The following is a 19,828-nucleotide window of genomic DNA, read 5'->3' on the forward strand; positions in this document are numbered from 1 at the left end:
GCCTCAAAACTCTCCATGAATGCTGCCCGTTTGACTTAACTGAAATGAAAAGTGTCACTCAGTCACTCCCCGCAGGGGCGTCTGCGCAAGCAGGCGTTTGGTGTGTAGCGACACCACGGACCCGAGCTAACGGGGGGGTTTCGACCCCCTCCCACGCCTAGCTGTGCGTGGCTTTGCCATGTCCGGGGAAAAGGGGATCCTGGGGGTTGAGCCGACGCCGGGTGATTGGACCTTTAAGGCCCCCCGGCAGACGCAACACACCCCTTTGGCCCCGGCTTCACGTAGACGGCACCCCTGGGCTGACCCACCCAGGGGAAATCGGCAGTCGCCTTTTCCTGCCTCTCCCCTCACATCTTCGTCTTTTCTCTTACTTTAAATCTTTCCTGTCCTCTACTCTCTTCCATTGACTTCCGTGTTTCCTTGCGGCAAGGGTTAACCCTGTGTGGTTATCCTACCTTGGATACACCATATTCGGTTATAGTGGTGGCATACAGCTGGCGCCTGCAGGGCCTGTGCTTACAGACACTGCAGCGTCCCCTTGTAGGACTCCATGGTGGGTGGCTGGCGCTGCTGCCGAATATAACATTTACATATGGCTAGTTCCTTCCCCCCACTCCCTGATCGCCCTCACAAAAGAGGGCGCACCGACGAAGTCTTCCAGTTTTTTGGTCACCAGAGAGTATCTTTCCCCCGATTCCACGTTATCCACGCTGACACACCCGGCAAACCAGTGCGAACACTTTCACCTTTTCTAGTTTCGAAGTCTTTGACCGAATCTTTGGCCCAGGATATAAAGTATCGAGAATGGCAAGTGGTGACCTCCTCTTGGAGCTCCGTGACCAGAAGCAATATGAGACTGCCTAATCTAGTGAAATTTGGAGATACCAACTTAATAGTACCCCACACCGAACCATGAATACCACCCTGGCGTTGTTTCAGATGATGACTTGTTAGGGCTGACGGAGGCTGAACTCCTGGAGGGTTTCAGCGAACAGAATGTCATCAACGTGAAACGAATTAGGATAAGGCGTGATGGCAAAGAAGTCCAGACTAAGCACCTGATACTTACTTTCAATTCAAGTGTACTGCCCGCCCATCGAGGCTGGGTACATCAAGCTTCGAGTGAGGCCATATATACCAAACCCTCTCCGATGTTTCAAATGCCAGCGGTTCGGCCACAGTTCACAGAACTGCCGAGGCCGCCTAACTTGCGCGAAATGCAGTGCTGAAGAACACACATCTGATGCCTGTGAAAACTCTCTTCTCTGTGCGAACTGTAATGGGGAGCATGCCGCATACTCACGGTCATGCCCATGCTGGAAAAAAAAAAGGAAATTGTCACAATTAAAGTAAAACAAAACATTTCATTTAAGGGGAGACGTGGGTCTTGAAAAAAGTTTTTTTATAAGTTAGGTTAACTGAATTAAATTTAGTACTCTTATTCAGTTTTTTCTGCAGATTCCAAATCTTCAAGTAGATTTTTATTATCTGCATTAGAACAAAAGATATGCAATTTCTGAGAGCATATTTCTTACGGTACTTTTTGGCAACTTTGCTATGTCAAACACCAAAACAAAGTATGTGGCAAGATTGCCAGAGAGCTCGTCTAGCCGATGATGCTAATTTTATTGTTTTCATCAAACTTTGAATGCAAAATAAATGCATGCAAATATGAGTGAAAATTTTTTGCTTCAAACACTTTATGATTATCCAAAATTATCATTTGGTAAACAACATTATAAGAAAATAAATAGCATCATCGGCTAGATCAGCTTTCTGGCAATCTTGCCACATACTTTGCTTTTGTGTTTGACGAAAAGAAGTTGCCAAAAATCCCCGTAAGAAATGTGCTAGAAAACATTGTACAAATAGCATATCTTTTGTTCTAATGCAGCTATTAAAAATCTGCTCACAGATTTGGAATCTGCAGAAAAACTGAATAAGTGTATTAAATTTCATTCTGTTCCCCCAACTATTAAACACTTTTCAAGACCCACGTCTCCCCTTAAGGAGGCACGAAGGCAGGTGTCCTACCTACCAGAAACCAGCTTTGCCGAAGTGGCGCGTCAGGGGGCATTGCCACGACGGCCTCCAGCGGTTGTCCGGCACACGCGTAGTGAGCCAGTGGTGACGCCACCCGCCCCCTCGGCGGTTGCAGCCAGCGCTGCTCCGCCATCCAAGAAGGACCCACCAACCTCCGGGCTGGTGGGCGCGAAGGTCTCTTCTTTTGAGGCGAGGCCCTCAAAACAAACGCAGCGCTCGCAAGAGCGCGTGTCCAGCGCCTCGCAAGACGCAATGGACACAACACCGAGCGTAAGGGCGCAGCCAGCGCCTAAGGATCGGCGCGACTCCGTCGACCGATCCAAAAAAGAAAAATCTCGTGTCACGGCCCCTGGAAAGGGACCGTGAGCTAATTTTCCATCCTTGAGCACACAGCACAAAACACATCTAAAATGGACACAGATCTTACAGTGGAATGTGAGAGGACTTCTCCATAATCTTGATGATATTAGAGAACTTCTACTCCAAAGGTGCTGTGTGTTCAGGAAACACATCTCAAGTCCACACAAACAGACTTTCTAAAGCAATGCCATCTTCCGCAAAGACCGTGACGACGCTGCCGCCTCGTCGGGTGGTGTCGCTATAATAGTTGATAAAGTGTTGCCTGTAAGCAATTAAATCTCCGAACTTCTCTTGAGGCAGTTGCTGTCCGAGCAGTGCTGTTCGGTAAACTATTAACAATTACTTCTATTTACATTCCTCCGTGCTATCAACTTTCGAAGACACAATTTCAAAGCTTCATTGATGAACTTCCTCCGCCATATATAGTCGTTGGTGATCTAAACGCACATAATCCCCTATGGGGCGACTCCCGTTTGGATGCGCGAGGACGCCTAATAGAACACTTTCTGTTTTCGTCAGGCGCATGTTTACTTAACAAAAAAGAACCAACGTATTATAGCACTACACACAACACATACTCTTCTATAGACCTAAGTATTGTCTCGAGTACACTAATTCCATATCTGGAGTGGTCCGTTCTCAAGAACCCCTTTGTGAGTGACCATTTCCCGATTTTAACAAAAGAAGATACATGCTCGCCTGACTTTCCTCGTTGGAACACCAAGTCAGCCAACTGGGAACTGTTCCGAGAAAACACATTTTTAGACGGAGATGACATTGCTGATTTTAATATAGACGATGCTGTGGCATACCTAACAGGTTTTATTATTGACGCTGCAGTGAAATGTATTAAGCAAACTAACGGAATGACTAATAAGCGTTGCATCCCATGGTGGAACGACGATTGTCGGAAAGCGCGCAATAGTCAAATAAAGCTTGGAGATTACTCCGAAATTACCCAACGGCTGAAAACCTCGTCAATTTCGAACAGGTTAAGTCACAAGCCAGAAGAACGTGTCTTGCAAAGAAAGAAAGTTGGAATAGGTGCATATCCGGTATAAATTCTTACACCGACGAAACGAAGGTTTGGAATAGAGTAAACAAGTTAATGGGTCGGGAGTCACACCCCCTACCCTTGGTAAGTAGCCGAGGTGAGAGCCTGGAGGAGCAGGCGGACCGCCTAGGCGAACACTTTGAATATGTCTCAAGTGCATCACACATACAGAAACGTTCTTAAGATTCAAAGAACGCGAAGAGGCGGCAGCCCCTTAGATGTAAACGTCCATCCAGTGAGGCTTACAACTGCCCATTTACATTAGCTGAACTTAAGGCATCTCTTGCGTGCTGCAACAACTCGGCGCCAGGTGGCGATCGCATAATGTACGAAATGATCAAGTATCTTCACCCCGAAGCACTAAAAACACTCCTAACTCTCTACAATACCATCTGGGCAGCTGGGTATATTCCATTGTTATGGAAAGAAGCGATAGTCATCCCGGTACTTAAACAAGGCAAAGACCTGTCCTTAGCCGCCAGCTACAGGCCAATAGCGTTAACAAGCTGTCTATGCAAACTATATGAGAAAATGTTAAACCGGCGCTTAATTCACTTTCTAGAAAGTAACAGTATACTAGACCCCCTTCAGTGTGGTTTCAGAGAGGGGAGGTCGACAATAGACCACCTTGTTCGCATAGAGACATACATCGGAGATGCATTTATTCATAGGCAGTTTGTACTTTCGGTATTCCTAGACTTAGAGAAAGCGTACGATACCGCATGGCGATTCGGGATTCTACGCGATCTTGCCGCCATGGGCATCCATGGGAACATGTTAAACGCAATTGAAAGTTATCTGTCTAAATGAACCTTTCGCGTAAAAGTGGGAAATGCTCTCTCTAGATCATTCACCCAAGAGACTGGTGTTCCGCAAGGGGGCGTGCTTAGTTGCACACTCTTTCTTGTAAAAATGAACTCTCTGCAGTCAGTAATTCCAAACGCGATGTTTTTTCCGTGTATGTTGATGATGTGCAGATGAGTTTCAAATCATGCAATATATCTATCTGCGAACGGCAAGTGCAGCTTGGAATGAATAAATTCTCTAAATGGGCGGATGAGAATGGCTTTAAAATAACCCCAGAAGAGTACTTGCGTACTTTTCTCCAACAAACGAGGGGTAATGCCACTACCAAGTATTGCGATCAAGGGAGACCAACTCTCTGTGAGCAGCGAGCATAAATTCCTAGGAACCACTTTAGATTCTAAGCTCACGTTTATACCCCATATTAAATATGTAAAAATGAAATGTCTGAAAGCGATGAATGTCCTAAAGCTTCTATCACGTACAACTTGGGGTAGTGATCGAAAGTGCCTCTTGAAGTTGTACAAAGTCTTGTCTGGTCGCGCCTTGATTATGCCTCTATAATTTATCATTCCGCAACGCCAAGTGCATTAAAAATCCTAGACCCCGTCCACCATCTGGGTATCCGACTTGCAACCGGTGCTTTCAGGACAAGTCCGATCCAAAGCCTCTATGTGGAGTCGAATCACTGGCCACTTCACCTACAGCGATCCTATTGTAGCTTCACATATTTTATAAAGGTACGCGCAAACATCAACATCCTTCTTATTCAACTATAAACGATATGACCGCTGCCGCCCTCTTCCACAATCGACCCGCAGCAAGAAAGCCGTTCTCTTTGCGTGTGAGAAACTTAAGGGGGACGCGGCAATGGGAATGATGAATTTGGTCAAAATTTTCGATTTTTTATTTATTTTTTTTTGCGATCCTCAGACCTTTCTTCACCTCGTAGTGAAATATTATCATGATATACGCTGTAGTAATCGAGAAAACAGCACTTTATCAGCATGTAGTCATCGAAAACCGCGAGAAAATCGGGCTTCGGATGGTGCCGCCGCGCCGCGAATTACGCGGCTCCCGCTCGGCGGAGCGCCGCCATCTTGGTATCATCGTAGAGAGGAGTGATGGGAGCTGAAGATAGCCGCAGTGCCGTATTTCTCCAACGAAAAATAAAACCAGGAGAAGCGAGCGAAAAAAGGCAAAAGTGGCATCGCGATTGGTTGCAATAATCACGTGGGGGCACATGGTGCGCTCCTATTGGTTGTTCATGATTTGAATGGCTTTCGCGCGCATTTGCGTAGCAGCGAGCTGCGCGCTTTGTTCATTCTTGCGTTGATCGCCGCAGCCCGACGCGCGTGTGTTTTGCGATGAGCCCTAGAGGAGCAAAGTACCGAACGGTCCACGCGTACGGAAAACGGCGAAAGCCATGGAATAAGGGGAGAAAACGCGACACAGGAGCGAACTCCGCTGACCCCAGCCGGAAGAGCCGGTGCCCGCGGAGATCGGGAAAGCTCCGCCGTGTGTGATTGCGACAGTGTGTCCGTTTGCGCTGGTCACGGCCTGGCCGCGGGCCATGTTGACGGCGCGTGTGGCGTTGAAGACGCGTCCCTGTGCAGTGCCGACGAGTCCGCGTGTGGTGTTGATGTGTTCACGTGCCGGGACGGGTCCGCGTGCGGTGTTGACGCGCCCACGTGCAGCGGTGACCGCGCTTCGAGTATCCAACAGAGGATTTCGGCTCCAACTCTCACTGATGAAGAGATTGCGCGGCGGGAAGAGGCGCGAGCGGACACTTTGAACGCGTTATCGGCAACCCCGGCAACAAAGAGGAAATTTCAGCTACTGAACGATGAGGAAAGTGACAATGATGTTGTTCCCGAGGCATCATTTTTTGTTGTAAACAAGGTGATGATGAATAAGCTGCTGTCGGAATTTTGCTGCCACCGGTGCGGTAGGGCCCCAGTTCGTTTTGAAACTGGACTTAGTCTTGGGCTCGCAACAAAAATGGAAGTTATATGTGACCACTGTGGTACAATAAGTAAAGAGTGGTCGTCCCCAAGGTGCTGGCCCTCAGCAAATCAACCCCTTTGAAATCAATGTTCGTGCCGTGAGAGCTGTGCAGTCTGTGGGCAAAAATCAAACTGCACTGAACGATATTTTTTCCCACATGGACATTTCACATAGGGGTTTACACCACAAGTCATACAGGAGGCTGCACTGCAAGCGTAGTCACCCTGCCGCTGCATCTGCAGCCACAGCAATAGAGGCTGCAAGTGCTGAGAAAGTGCGCCAGATATATCAGGACCTTGGATGTGCCCCCGGGAACATTGACGTCATTTATGATGGCACATGGATGACGAGGGGCCACACAAGCCACGTCGGTGTTGGCTGTGTCATTGAGTTATACTCTGGCCTTGTCCTGGACCACTGTGTTCTCTCCAACTACTGCCAGGGCTGTACTGTTGGACCAAAGCCTCAAGACAGTGAATACTTGGAGTGGTATGGAAAACACAAACCGCATTGCCAAAAAAACACAGAGGCGAATGCAGGGCAAATGGAAATTATTGCAGCAAAGACCATGTTTCAGCGGTCACTTCAAAAACATCAGCTCCGCTATACAAGCATCCTTTGTGATGGTGATAGCCGCACGTTTACCGCCCTCAGTGAGGATAAGGTGTATGGCTTCATACCCATTCACAAGCAAGAATGTGTAAATCACGTTAAGAAAAGAATGGGCACAGCTTTGCGCAACCTCGTGGAAAAAAACAAAGCAAGGACCGAGAGCTCAGCATGAGTGGAAGAGGCCGCCTCACTCAAGGCCTAATTAAAAAACTCACGGACTATTATGGATGGGCCATCAAAAAACTCAAATGATGTGCCTGCCATGGAAAAGGCTATCATGGCTACTTTTCACCACATCACATCGACTGATGATGAGCCTCACCATGAGCATTGTCCAACTGGAGTCAGCTCATGGTGCAAGTTTAATGCTGCGGCAGCCTCGGGGGAACCAGCACCTGCACACAAGCTGCAGCTTCCTGCACATGTTCGGGCAGCACTCCTGCCTATACAAGCGCCTTTCTGCAAGGGAACTTCTGGAAAGATGCCAGCAAGGCAGAACTCAGAATGCCATCGAGTCGCTCAACAATGTGATTTGGTCGCTCCAGTCCAAAACACAGTTTGCCTCTCTTCTAAGTGTTGAGAGCGCTGTGGCAGATGCAGTTTGCCGTTTTAATGCTGGCTGTGGCAAAGCACTTCAAGAAATTACCCCACAACTTGGCTACACTCCAGGATCATGCTCCCTGCGGCGGGCTGCTGAAAAGGATGCACGGCGCATCAAGAAGTCAACCAAAGTGCACGACACTGCTCCAAAGAAGCGCAAAACTGACTTGAAATCAAAAGAAAATGTGTCCTCAAAGGCAAAGGACTACATCCCAGGCGGGTTTTAGGTGCTCATAGCTAATATGAAACTGCTTTTGTAACAAAACTTTGAGCTCCGTTTTCTCAGCTTCCATTTTTTGTGAAGTTGCTGTCGGTCATACCAGTGCTACTTCATAACTATTGAAGCTAAAATCATTCTGTTTTTTAAACTTAGCTCCTGAAACACTGGTGAGGCGCCCTAAACGCTATCATTTTTGCCATGCATGTCGAAAAAATTTTATAATTTGTTTGTGCAAAGTTGTCGGTAAGAAAAATGGTATAAGACATTTCAGAAATTTTTACTGTGCTCATTTTGACATAAAAAAAATAAACGAATAGCATTACGGCATACAGTAGGCCTTGCTGAATATGGTAAACAAATATGTTACCAAATTATGTTTAATTAACCAATTATTAGCGCATGATTGTAAAGGTCTATCAAATGTTGTAACTCGGAAACTATATAGATATCTTAAAATTGATTCATTTATGATATCAGCATAGCAAATCACATCAGTGTACCAAATTTCATCAATTATCCAAATAAATAACGAAGATAATTTCATTGCCACGTCCCCCTTAAGTGAGGAAATGGATGTTCCACTGCTAGAACTTTGTCCTATGCCCACAGCGAAACTTTTACCGCCGTGGCAGTGGCAACTTATACATTGTGACACACTCATTTGCGAGATCACTAAACCACGCACCAGAAGCACATATTAAAATGCATTTCCGACAACTCCAGTCCAACTACTCATGCGTAGAATTTTATACCGACGCTTCTAAGTCGCATGCAGGGGTGGCTTATGCAGCCATCGGACCATCCTTCTGGAATCCGGTGTGCTGCACCCGGAAACAAGTATCTTTACGGCTGAGGGTTATGCACTATATGCGGCTGTGAAGTATATACGGAAGTCAAACATAAAAAATCAGTTTATTTACAGACTCGTTAAGCGTCGTAAATGCATTAGATCACTTTTTAGATTCAGAAACCCGGTAATAATTGAGTTGTATTCCGTTCTGTGTACAGGTATTTGTCCAACCAGCATATTACTATTTGCTGGGTACCTGGCCATAGAAGCATTGAGGGCAATGTGTTAGCTGACCAAATGGCCACGTCATTATACTGCCGCTATTAACCCTACCGCTACTGTCCCTGCAACAGATCTAAACCCCTCTTACGTAAGAAACTGCGAAGCCACTGGCAACGCTTGTGGACACAGAATAAATATAAGCTTCACTTGATTAAGCCGCATTAGTTACTGGCCCTCCCTACAGAACCGCGAACTGATGTCCTATCTGTCGACCTCAGAATAGGACACACATATGGACCCATAGCTTTCTGCTGACAGGCGATGAACCTCCTACATGTGGTGATGTGGTAGAGGCAACCGTCCTCCACGTCCTCCTGGAGTGTCCGGAAGCTGAAAGAGAGAGAAAGAAAATATTTTCCTTTAGCATCTGCTATCATCTTCCTCTACATCCTACAGTAGACCCCGCTGATACGTTTTTGAAGGGACCGTAGGAAATAAACGTAAAGACGGGAAACGTAAGAGACGAAAAACAGGAAAAACGGCAAAATATTTATGTACAGAATTTTATTTCAATTCTTACGAGCAGCACGAAAATTGGCGCCTCAGCCGCGATCTAGTCGATGGATAGAACGCGGAGCTAAGGACGGCCTCATCCACAGAAATGTAATCAACGTATGTGATTTTTTAACACCAACATCGGTAGGCATGAGAACTAAGCACACGCAATCACGACCGGCGCGGCGAGTCCGACCGCGAACCGCACGCACGACCATGCGAGCTCCAACCATCGAACTCCTCCCGTTCTCCGACAATAATGATGATGATGAGTCTACGCAACGCGATGGCAGAAGTGAATGCCATCTCGAAGGCCTTGCTTTCGCAAGCATTACGTCATACACGCCATGTTTGTGCAATGCAAATCTCAAAGGCTATGCTTTTGTCAACAGTAAATGCCAATCTCGGAGGCCTTGCTTTCGCGACAGTTACGTCATAGACGCCATCTTTGCAATTTGAATCTCGAAGGCCATGCTTTTGTTTGCACATTGAAAGATTCTGTTGCTTGCGCCTCTCATGCAGCTAATATTACGGTCAAACGGGCAAGCTGCGTGAAAATGCACCATGGCCGCTCTCTTTGGTAGTCACTCAATCGGCTCCGAGCGCACTTCGCGACGTATCATACGGGAACGATCCGACAGTTACGACGTAAGCGGGGTTCCCAATACATTGTATCCTATGGGACTATGCCGACCGGCGGAAAACGACGTAACAGCCGGGAAAACGCAGCGTGAGGAACGTAACAGCGGGGTTCTACTGTATTATGTTTCTCGGCGAAGAGCCCTTTTGACGCAAATCAGTCCTTGGCTTTTTAAAAGATGTAGTATTGAATATTTTTAGCCCACAAGTTCATAGCGCATCCTCTGTCCAGAATGCCGCTGTGATAGCAGCTTTCAATGAGCCCATGCCTCCATGCCCTTTTTTAAGGGCTCTGCCGAGGCACTAGTGCTCCACGTGAAGTTTTTTATTTGATATTCTTATTATTTTTAATGAATTTTATGTCTCCATAGCACACATCATTTGTTATTGCCATAATTTTACTCTATGTATATCTTACGCACTTACAGCGACTGTTTTTAGGCCCATTTACAGCCACGTCACATCTGTTTTATCCACACTGCGTAATGCACAGTTTATTATCATCGCTCTGGCGCTCTTTGGCCACATCTGGCCCTTGCGCCAATAAACTCCACTATCCTCATCACATCACTGATCCCGTTAATGGACAGGCAGTCGCCGGCAGGTTCCAAGGGCTGACTTATCGGCCCAGCGAAACGCACCACGAAAGCACACACAATTTAAATGTAGGTCCTTTTAGTGCGCCAACAAATGCCGGTTGTGGTCCAAAGCAGAGTTAGAGCCAAGAGTTGACAACACAAAGAAAGTACAGTATAGACCGCTTATAACGTAAGTCGCCGGAGTCGCGAATATCCGCACTATAAGCGGTACCGCACTATAACCAAACAACCTTCTACAAAGGCTGCACTTGCGCAAAACGTGTTGAGCATGTAGCCTCGCGTGTCCGATAATCAACATATGCATTTGGGGCGCTTACAACCACTTAAATCTCCGATGTTCAAAAATTAACAGCCAAAGACACGCATTGCCAACGAAATGGACACGGGGAAAAAAGCAAAACAAAACAAAGTGCTTTCGCGGAAATTCGCCCCTACGTTTCAGGCCACCTCGAGGTATGTGCATTACACAGAAACCATGTCGAATCGCGACCGAAATTTCACGTGCTGACGTACCGATCGATTTCACGGGCGCGCACGCGATGCCCAAGACATTGCAATCGAATCCGGAACACCATTCGAGAGTTGCATGTGCCAACCATGCCGTTTTCATTAACGATATGATTCTCTTCCCTTCAAGTGCAGCCATCGCAAAAAGTTTCGTTGATTCCGCACCAAACCGCAACTTTCATCTCCCGCGACCGCTACCGAAAAGCAACTAACGCTGATTAGGCCTAGCGTGTGGTTCAGCATGTTGTCGTGGCAAGTTTCTCCAAGACAACATGAAGATCGGACGTCGAAAAGATCGCACTCAAGCACTAACCCAAGAACAGCGCGCATGATACGAAGTTTGTGCGGTTTATGTTCGCGGCTGGGAGATCAACGGCGACAAAAGCCACCAAGCTCGTTTAAGTCCGCGCACTGGCAGAAAAGGCGAAAGCTCGCGTCATGAAGCCGCAAAACTTTTCAATTTGCGGACGAGGTAGCAAACGCGATATCTGTAGCAAGTGTGATAACGACGACGCTTTTCCCAGCAGGAAATTTACTTTAAAGCGCACTTGATGAGGACGCGATCGTACGTTCCACGCGTAACGCGCTGCCAAGCGGCCGCGGAGCCTTGCCGCCGCCGGTGCAAGGCTACTCCGTCGCTAGGCAACCACCATCCTTCCCCACTCGGCGAGCCCGCACAGCGCTGCCGCGGTCTTTTCCTCCCTCCGCTTCTCGTTCGTTCACTGTGCGTGCCCTCGCCCTTCGTAACGACCTCGTCGCTCCCTCCCCAGCGGCGTACCTCCTTTGAGAACCGCACTCGCTACCGCGTTTGTCAGAAATATTTTCTCGCAACCGCATTATAAACGGTATTTCATCTTGGAACTGCATAATGCGGTATGCGTATACATGCGGTTCTATGGGAGGGTAAAGGGAGTCGAAAAAGACCGCATTATAACCGGTCCTGCACTATATGCGGTTACGTTATAAGTAGGGTTGTTCGTTTTAGGGTAAAACCCGATTTTACCGATTCTTGCACCCAACAAGTTTCAGGAGAATCGGGTTAAACCCGATTCTCCCCGAATAAACCTCCCTGTAGCGATCTGCACAATCGTGAGTTGCTGCTAACTCGTGTTGATGCTCTTCCCCTTCTCTTCTCACCACTACCTGTCTCCTTGTCACCCCTTTCTCCTCTCTAATCTTTACATCCCCTCTCCTCTGCACGCACATGCGTGAGAGCGTACATGCCCCCCCCCCTCCTAAAAAATGCTTGCAGAGAAAGTGGGAAACACGTTTGAGGCCGGCCACGCTTCGAGTACATTGTGAACAAATTTAGGGTGAAAGAAAAGCAAAGAAATCTGCCCCTTTGCCCACTGCAGATTAGTCTCGGGTATGTGCACCTGCTTCCAAGAATTTCACGCGGAAGGGACGGGTGACCAGTCGGTGGGGGAGAGATTGAGCGACGAAGAAGCCAGCCATACCCTCCCCCAGCGTCCAACCCCGCGCGAACGCCCCTCACTCTCTCGCGCGACACGAGACGAGACGCATATCGCCATCCTCACTTAGCATTACCAGGCGCGTCTTGTGAGCGCAAAGCCACCGTCGCGGACATAAGGCGGCACCGGAAACTTCAGCGTGGAGATGGGAAGAAAACGAAAGACACTGGATGACTGGTGTAAAGAACATGATCTCCAGATCGCAACGAAAGACAGTGAAGGCACCCGCACTTTAGTGTGCAAATATTGCAACACCGAGATGGTCACCGATCCAGCGAAGAAGCCCTACGACCGAATTCGTGAGCATCTAATGTCATCTCGTCATAAGAAGTTCAAGACGGCTTCCAAGGAAGCTGAGACTGCGGGAACGTCTCAGCAGACGCTTTTTGATATGTCCTGTAGACAGCGTGCGAAAGAAACTGAAGCGGACGGCGTTATCCATGACTTTGTTCGTGCCCTAGCGTACAGCGGAATAAGCATGCACCAGGCGGACGGACCGCTGGGAGACTTCGCACGCAAATACTGCAAGGCCGCGAAGACCATGCCAACAGACAAAGACTTCGGCTGAAATACCTGAAAGAAGCTTTGACAAGGACATGGAGAAAATCCGCGATGATATGCGAGATGTGAAAGTGAGCGTCATCGTCGATGAATCCCCAGACATCACTGGTGTGCCTACCATCAACACTCTCCTGCTACTATAGCCAGAAAAACGTGAAGAAGCACGTTGTTCTGGTCGACGTCGACAGGGTAAATGCATCGAACAGTTACACGGTGGCCAGCGCAGTTAGCAAGGCACTCCTGACGGTTGGCAAGACGTGGAAAGACGTTGTGGCAGTAGCCACAGACTCAGCGGAGTACATGCGAAAGATGGTTCGAGAAATCTGTCAGGCTGAAGGGATCCAAATCTTGCATGTGAAAGATATTGCACACCTTATTCATGTGAGTGTTGACCATGCCATTTCTTTACCATGCATGTCTGATGTTCGATCCGTAGTGATCAAGTTTGGAGCGTTATTTAAGCACGCTACAAGCTTTACCAAAAGTACACTGAAATTTGTTCTTCTAATGGCCTCTTTGGACCTGACATTAAGAAGCCACCTTCTGTTGTCCCGAATCGATGGCAAAGCTTCTACAAGGCACTTGTGGTAGTCGTAGAAATGTGGAGCTCGTTAACAGAACTTGCTGAAAGCTCGCATGATAGCAGCAAAGCGGAAGCTATTCGAGGGATACTTTCTGAAAAGAAGTTGTTTATGCGAAAATCTTGATGAGAGATGCACTCGGCCCACTTTTGGAAGCCCAGAAAACGCTTGAAAGTGGGAAGCTTTTGATGCCCAGCTTTGATCACCTGGTAAACGTGAAGCTGCAGCAGATTGTCGGGGAGCTTTCGGCGATGATCGGTAAAAGCGATCAGGCCAAAGCTGTTTTGTCTATGTTACCCAAGCGCAGCGCTAATTTAGTAAAAACATGTTCTGAAGAGTTCTGCACGAAACTCGCCACAAAATGGGGCTGCACTCTTGGACGGAACGTCTCAGAAAAAGAGGAAAACCAGCTAACTTTGTGGAAGTTGGGAGCCGTCCTTGATCCGTTTCAGAAGCGTCTGCTGGGGCAGTCATTTGAGGACTACCGACCTCTGTTCATGTCCGTAACCGACAATGTAGATTCCCTTAATGACGAGTTCAACCAGTATTTGCTGGAAGCGAGCCCCACAAACCCAGCTGTCGAACTAATCGAGTATTGGCATGACTCTACTTCTCGCTACCCAAGGCTTGCAAAAGCTGCACTGACATTGTTGTGCCTAGCTAATGGTAGCTGTGATGTGGAGAGAACTTTCTCCCAGCTGACATGTTGCGCATGCAGATGATAATGTATGTCAACAAGGACGAATCGATGACCAGATTTTCGAGAATAAAATGTATAATTTCTAAGAGTCAATGTTTACTGATTCATTCATTTTCAAACACCACTGATTCATTTTCAAACAAACACAAAATTTCGGGTAGTATACTGTATTTGCTATAATACTCTGGTGTCTGTCCCAATTACCAGCTTGAAACACCAAATTTAACGTGTTATACTTAAAAGCCCGTGATACGTTTTGATAAGCTCAGTGTAAGTTCTGATAAGTACAACCGTATATTTAACCCGAAAAAACACGAAGTAAGGAATGGTTTCGCAAAAAACAGATTTTTCCCCGAATATCAGTTTGAAAAATACCGCCCGATTTTTACCCCCCGAATTTGAAAAAATATAAAACCCGAAACGAACAACCCTAGTTATAAGTGGTCTGCACTGTATATTCTCAGTTAAGGCAGTACAAGCATCACGCAAACATCCACACTCGGCTGGTACAGTCGACGTCCGATTTCCCGGACGCCCGAAATTCCGGACATGCCCGATTTCCCGGACTCATCTGTGGCACCGTCAAGTTCCCCGTAGAGTCAATGTATTAAAAAGTCAGAAATTCCGGACGCTTATAGCCTTTGCCATCCGATTTCCCGGACTTTTTACTGTCAACCACCGACCCAAAGTCACCACCGACGCCGCCAGTTTGGTTGTTTTCATTTTCATATCCTTGAACCCACCATACTCGCATCGCAGGTGTGGCCAGCAGCGCCGCCGCACCGCGCCGCGGCTGCCGTAACCTCGAAACCGCACGTGTCAATCCGTTGCCAGCCGTAGCTTAGCCAAGCCAAACCTCACTGTGTTCGTTTACGTGTTGTTTTGTCAGCTGTGCCAGCTCTGCAGTCGTGTCTGCGGTTGATCGTTTGCTGCTGTGCGCTACCTTCAGTGATCACGTTTCCCGACCTTCAGCATCCACCGAGTTCCTAGCTGTTTCGTGCTGCGCTTTCGTCGACGGATTCGCCGTTTTACAGCAATGGCCACCGCTGCTCTTCGCTTCGTCTGCGCCTTCGAAGCGCACAAAGCCACCTCGTAGGCTCACGATGACGAACTGCCAGCCTCGGACGTTGCCTTCGACAATCTGCGCGCTGGCGGCGTGTTCATTCCAGCCGAGAACCCTTGAGGGCTTCGCCGACGCTGACAAAGACCTCGAGCTATGTGCGGAGTTGACCGATGACGAAATCATTCATCAAGTTATGGTGAATTCCATGACTCTGACACCGAGAACGAAGAGCCAGCTCCTACACAGCCAACGAGCTCGGAGTTGACGAGCACTGATGACACTGTCATTGGTGTACAGCGGCACATGACGTTGACCTGAATTGAGGCAGACCTAATCGCGGGCAAGCGGACGCGTGCAAAAGAAAATAAGCGACTTCTTGCGCCCAAGTGCTGACCTATGAGGTAGTGCCGGCAAGTCGTATTTTTTTTTATATAAACGGCTCTTTTCAGAGCCACCTAAACGATGCATGGCTGAACTGCTATGGGAAATCTTGTGCTCCAGGCTGTGACCTCTTCGTCAGCGAAAAATACCTACCAAAAAGGTGCCTTTTCACGTTGCATTCGTTTTTCGGACTGCCCTGATTTTCCGGACGTTTTCGCGTTCCCTTGAGGGTCCGGGAAATCGGACGTCAACTGTATCAATTACACTCACATCCTTAGATGGTGTTTAAAACAACGGAACAACTTACTGTGCTACAAAATGCACACTCATCCATTAGAAACTATCCAAGAACACAATAAAGGCCTGGAATATTCACCAAACGTGTGCAGCCCACAATTCTTCGAACGTTTCTCGAAATTTCTCTTCCAAGAAACACTCAAACAATATCCAGCTCTGGTCACCGGTTCATTCGGCGGCACTCTTCTAAACAGTGCTCCCACGGTGTCATCATTCGATTATCCAAGATCGACTGACCGCACAACACGACTCACACGAACAACATAACTGCTTCGCCGACTTCAACTATTACCGTCCTACCCTCTGTCGTCTCTCGTTTGGATCCTTCCCGGTTTCGCGAACATTCCAAGTGATTGTTCGGCTCATAGCATGTAGCACAGCAACAGCTAGGGGAAAGGGATTCGTCTCGCGGTTTCGTCTGCGGAATCGGCGGTTCCACTTTGATTTCTTGAATTCTCCCGATCTGCGCGGGTGATACGCTGTCGCGACTGCGACGACGTCTTCGGTGGAGAGGGTAGGGGCTCGCCTGGGCACCTTTTGATGCTTGTCTTTTTTTTTTTTCGTTGCGCGCACCCGTTGGGGGTAGCAGTCGGCACAGAGGCTTGATGCTGTAGTCAGGATGCGGCGGCGCGCGCCTGTTTTAGTGCTCGTTGGTGACAGAAGGAAGTGCTCTGTTACGAATATTACGCTTCCCGGCATTGTAGATCGCATGGGAATACGTGTACTTCACAGTAGCGTCTTTTCACACATTCGAGTTGCACAGCGGCACACAACAGCTTCGAGTCATCACACTGCTAGAAAAAAACAGTCTGCCACACACGCACACACCAAAAAACCGTACTCAGGCGCAAGGAAACATGAGGCAAGCTGCTCACACGCGCGGTCACACACAAGACACGAGAAAGCACACGAAAATGCACACGGACACGCATAAATCCTGAGGCGACCACATAGTAACACGAACCGGTGTCTGCCTAGAGGACCGTGCTAGTGGCGCCCTCACCCAAAGCAGGTGCTGCTCAAGCCGACCCGTGCTCGCTCATTGACGGCGACGCGACGCAGCAGGCCGCACCTGTTTTTTTTATGTAGCGGCTGTGGTACTGGCTACGGATGAAGATTTGCAATGCTCAGCAAAATCGTGACAAGTGCCACAGAAAATACTTTTTTCTTTTTGCCGTTTGAAGATTTGACGGCCAGCTTCGCCGCCTGCCTTCAGATCGGTGTGTGGGTTGATAGAGAGCGGTGATCGAGCAATTCGGAGAAGACACAGAAGGGACAATCGAGCAGTTCGTAAGAAATGTGGACGGGACAATTGAGCAAAGCAGAGAAAGTGTGGAAGGGACAAATGAGCAAAGCAGAAAAGGCGCGGAGGGGTGAAAGGCACTACGGAGAAGCCGCCATCGCCGCGTGGCGGCTGTCTGCAACTCGCGCTTCACAAGTACACGATGAGGATACTTTTTGCACACCTGAATGAGAGTTTCTAAGTACAAAACGTATCATACGACCACAGTTTTCCGAGGTGCTAAATGTTGCTGCTGAAGGATCGTATTTTCCGGGAACGTATTAACCGGGACGTATTACCGTATTTATTCGAATATAGGTCGACCTTTTTTTCCCAAAAATGTTGCCCATAATCAGCTATCGACCTATTATTCGTGACCAAAGAATCTCGACCTATATTCGCGATCAAAGCGACCCAAAAGCACCGCACCTATGGCGTTCAACTGCCGCGCCTGCTGTTCTCAAGCAGTTCCTGCTACATACGCACATTATGTACCATAAAATCTGTATAAAAACCGTACCCGTTTGCCTTTTCCGACTAAGTAACTAAGAAAAAAAAGTTATTTGTGCAATAGCTGCACACCGCCTTTTCAAAGCCCCCGCGAATGCAGCCGCTCCGCCATGTTTGCGCTGGAACCCGTGATTTCCCTAGGTAGGCGTGAAGTCCCTAGCCCCCTAGCCGTGCTGCCTGCCGACGCGCAGCCGCACAGGCCTCACTCTTTGTTTGTTGTTTGATCTGACGTGACGATTCGCATTTGCAAATGCGCGGTTGGACGGTGTCACGTCGGTAGAGCTACACAGCTGACTTCAAGCGGTCAAGTGATACTTTTTGCCGAGAATTCCAGCAATTGTGCCGCTCAGCGTGAGTTCGACGTAAAAGTTGATAGGGGTTGGCGGAAGCAGCGGGACCGACTGTTCGCGTGCAATGGATAGCGTCGTGCTTTTCGCGGCCCAGCAACTGGCAGGCATGACGCTCTTGAAAAAGAAACTGAGGCTCCGGGCGTCAAGGAGGCCCTGCAGAAGGCCAACAGACCTGGTCGTCATACCGCTAGATATGACGTCCCGGCTACATTAAGGACCGGGTGGCGGAAGAGTTACAAAGAGTGGCTTGAAGGAGGATGCTGCAATGACACCGACGGGACGCCGCGAGAAGGCTTCCCTCAATGAAGTTGCGACGTGGGTGAAGGACGCGCGGAAAGACTTGCCAGCGGAAATTATCTTGACTGGCTTTAAAAAGTGCTGCATTTCCAACGCAATCGATGGCAGCGAAGTCGACGTCATTTCGGATGCCGAGGATGCCTGCGAAGAATCCGACAACCTTCCTTGCACATCTGACGAACATGACACTCCCGGGCAGCGACTAGGGCGCTAAGTTAATTGTAAATAAAGGTGTGCTATGTTTCAATTTTCCTGTTTCTAAAAAAAAAAAACATGGGTCGACCTATTTTCGAATATTTTTTTTTTATTTCTCGTAGAGCGCTATAAGTAGGGGTCGACCTATATTCGTGCCCGACCTATTTTCGAATAAATACGGTACACACCGCTGTATTGGGATATTTTTAATTTTCGTGATTTCAAGCGTAGGAGCCGGGAAATCTTACTAAGCGGGAACGTATCAACGAGGTTCTACTGTATTACTCACTTGGATGCACTCAGGCTCAGGCTCATGGCTTGATCTGAGTCTGGGTGAGTCTTGGTGAGTCGACTCATGAGTCCGTTGCATATAATTACCTTTTTTTTTTTCTCAATCAGGTTGTCAATGCACTTAAACACCAATATCTCGCATAATCTGTGCCCTACCATACACATTTTGATCTCGTGCCTTCACATACGAGTTATCAGGGACTGCAATCCAGTAAAGACATTTTTATTGAAAGATATGACTTGCATGAGATATTTTTATCAAGAACTTACTGTAAAAAATTTTGCGGGGGGAGGGGGTTCAAGGCACGCCTCTGATCGATAAATATTGAGCTGGCGTATCAACGCTTGTGCGTTGGAGTATCTGCGAGTAGAAGTGAGTATCGAGGTGAGCCCTCATAATGCTGAAGTTGAGTAGTTATCACCATAGGTCTGCAAAATATTTTGGGGCTCACTCAGATTTACTCACGAAATATATTTTATGCTTAGGGCTCACTCGGACTCGAATTCAACAAAATATTATTCACCCGGTCTCCCTCAGATTCAGACTCACGGCTTGGTCTGAGTGAGTTGACGCGTGAGTGAGTTTGCCGACCTATGGTTGAAACAGACTAATTTTCTTTCAGTAGGAAAAAAGCAGGCAAACAAAAGGGAGAAGGCAGGGAGGTTAACCAGACAGCAATCCGGTTGCCTACCTTACGCTGGGGGAATGGGAAAGTGGAATGGAAAGATGAGAGAGAGAGGAGGGAAAGGAAAGGAAATAATCAATAAATGCACTGGTGCATATGTGGTGTTGGCACTATACAATAGTCAAAGGTGTTCACACAAGCCTCTAGTCC

General features: G+C 47.9%; 1 protein-coding gene across 1 annotated transcript in view; it reads left to right on the forward strand.

Moving 5' to 3' along the window:
* LOC119378367 (eIF5-mimic protein 1-like) overlaps positions 1-19,828 on the forward strand; it is a 50,516-nt gene that overhangs the window by 21,746 nt on the left and 8,942 nt on the right. The gene's annotated exons all lie outside the window — the stretch shown is intronic.

The sequence above is a fragment of the Rhipicephalus sanguineus genome, unplaced genomic scaffold (assembly GCF_013339695.2).
Source record: "Rhipicephalus sanguineus isolate Rsan-2018 unplaced genomic scaffold, BIME_Rsan_1.4 Seq804, whole genome shotgun sequence".
Classification (NCBI taxonomy): domain Eukaryota; kingdom Metazoa; phylum Arthropoda; class Arachnida; order Ixodida; family Ixodidae; genus Rhipicephalus; species Rhipicephalus sanguineus.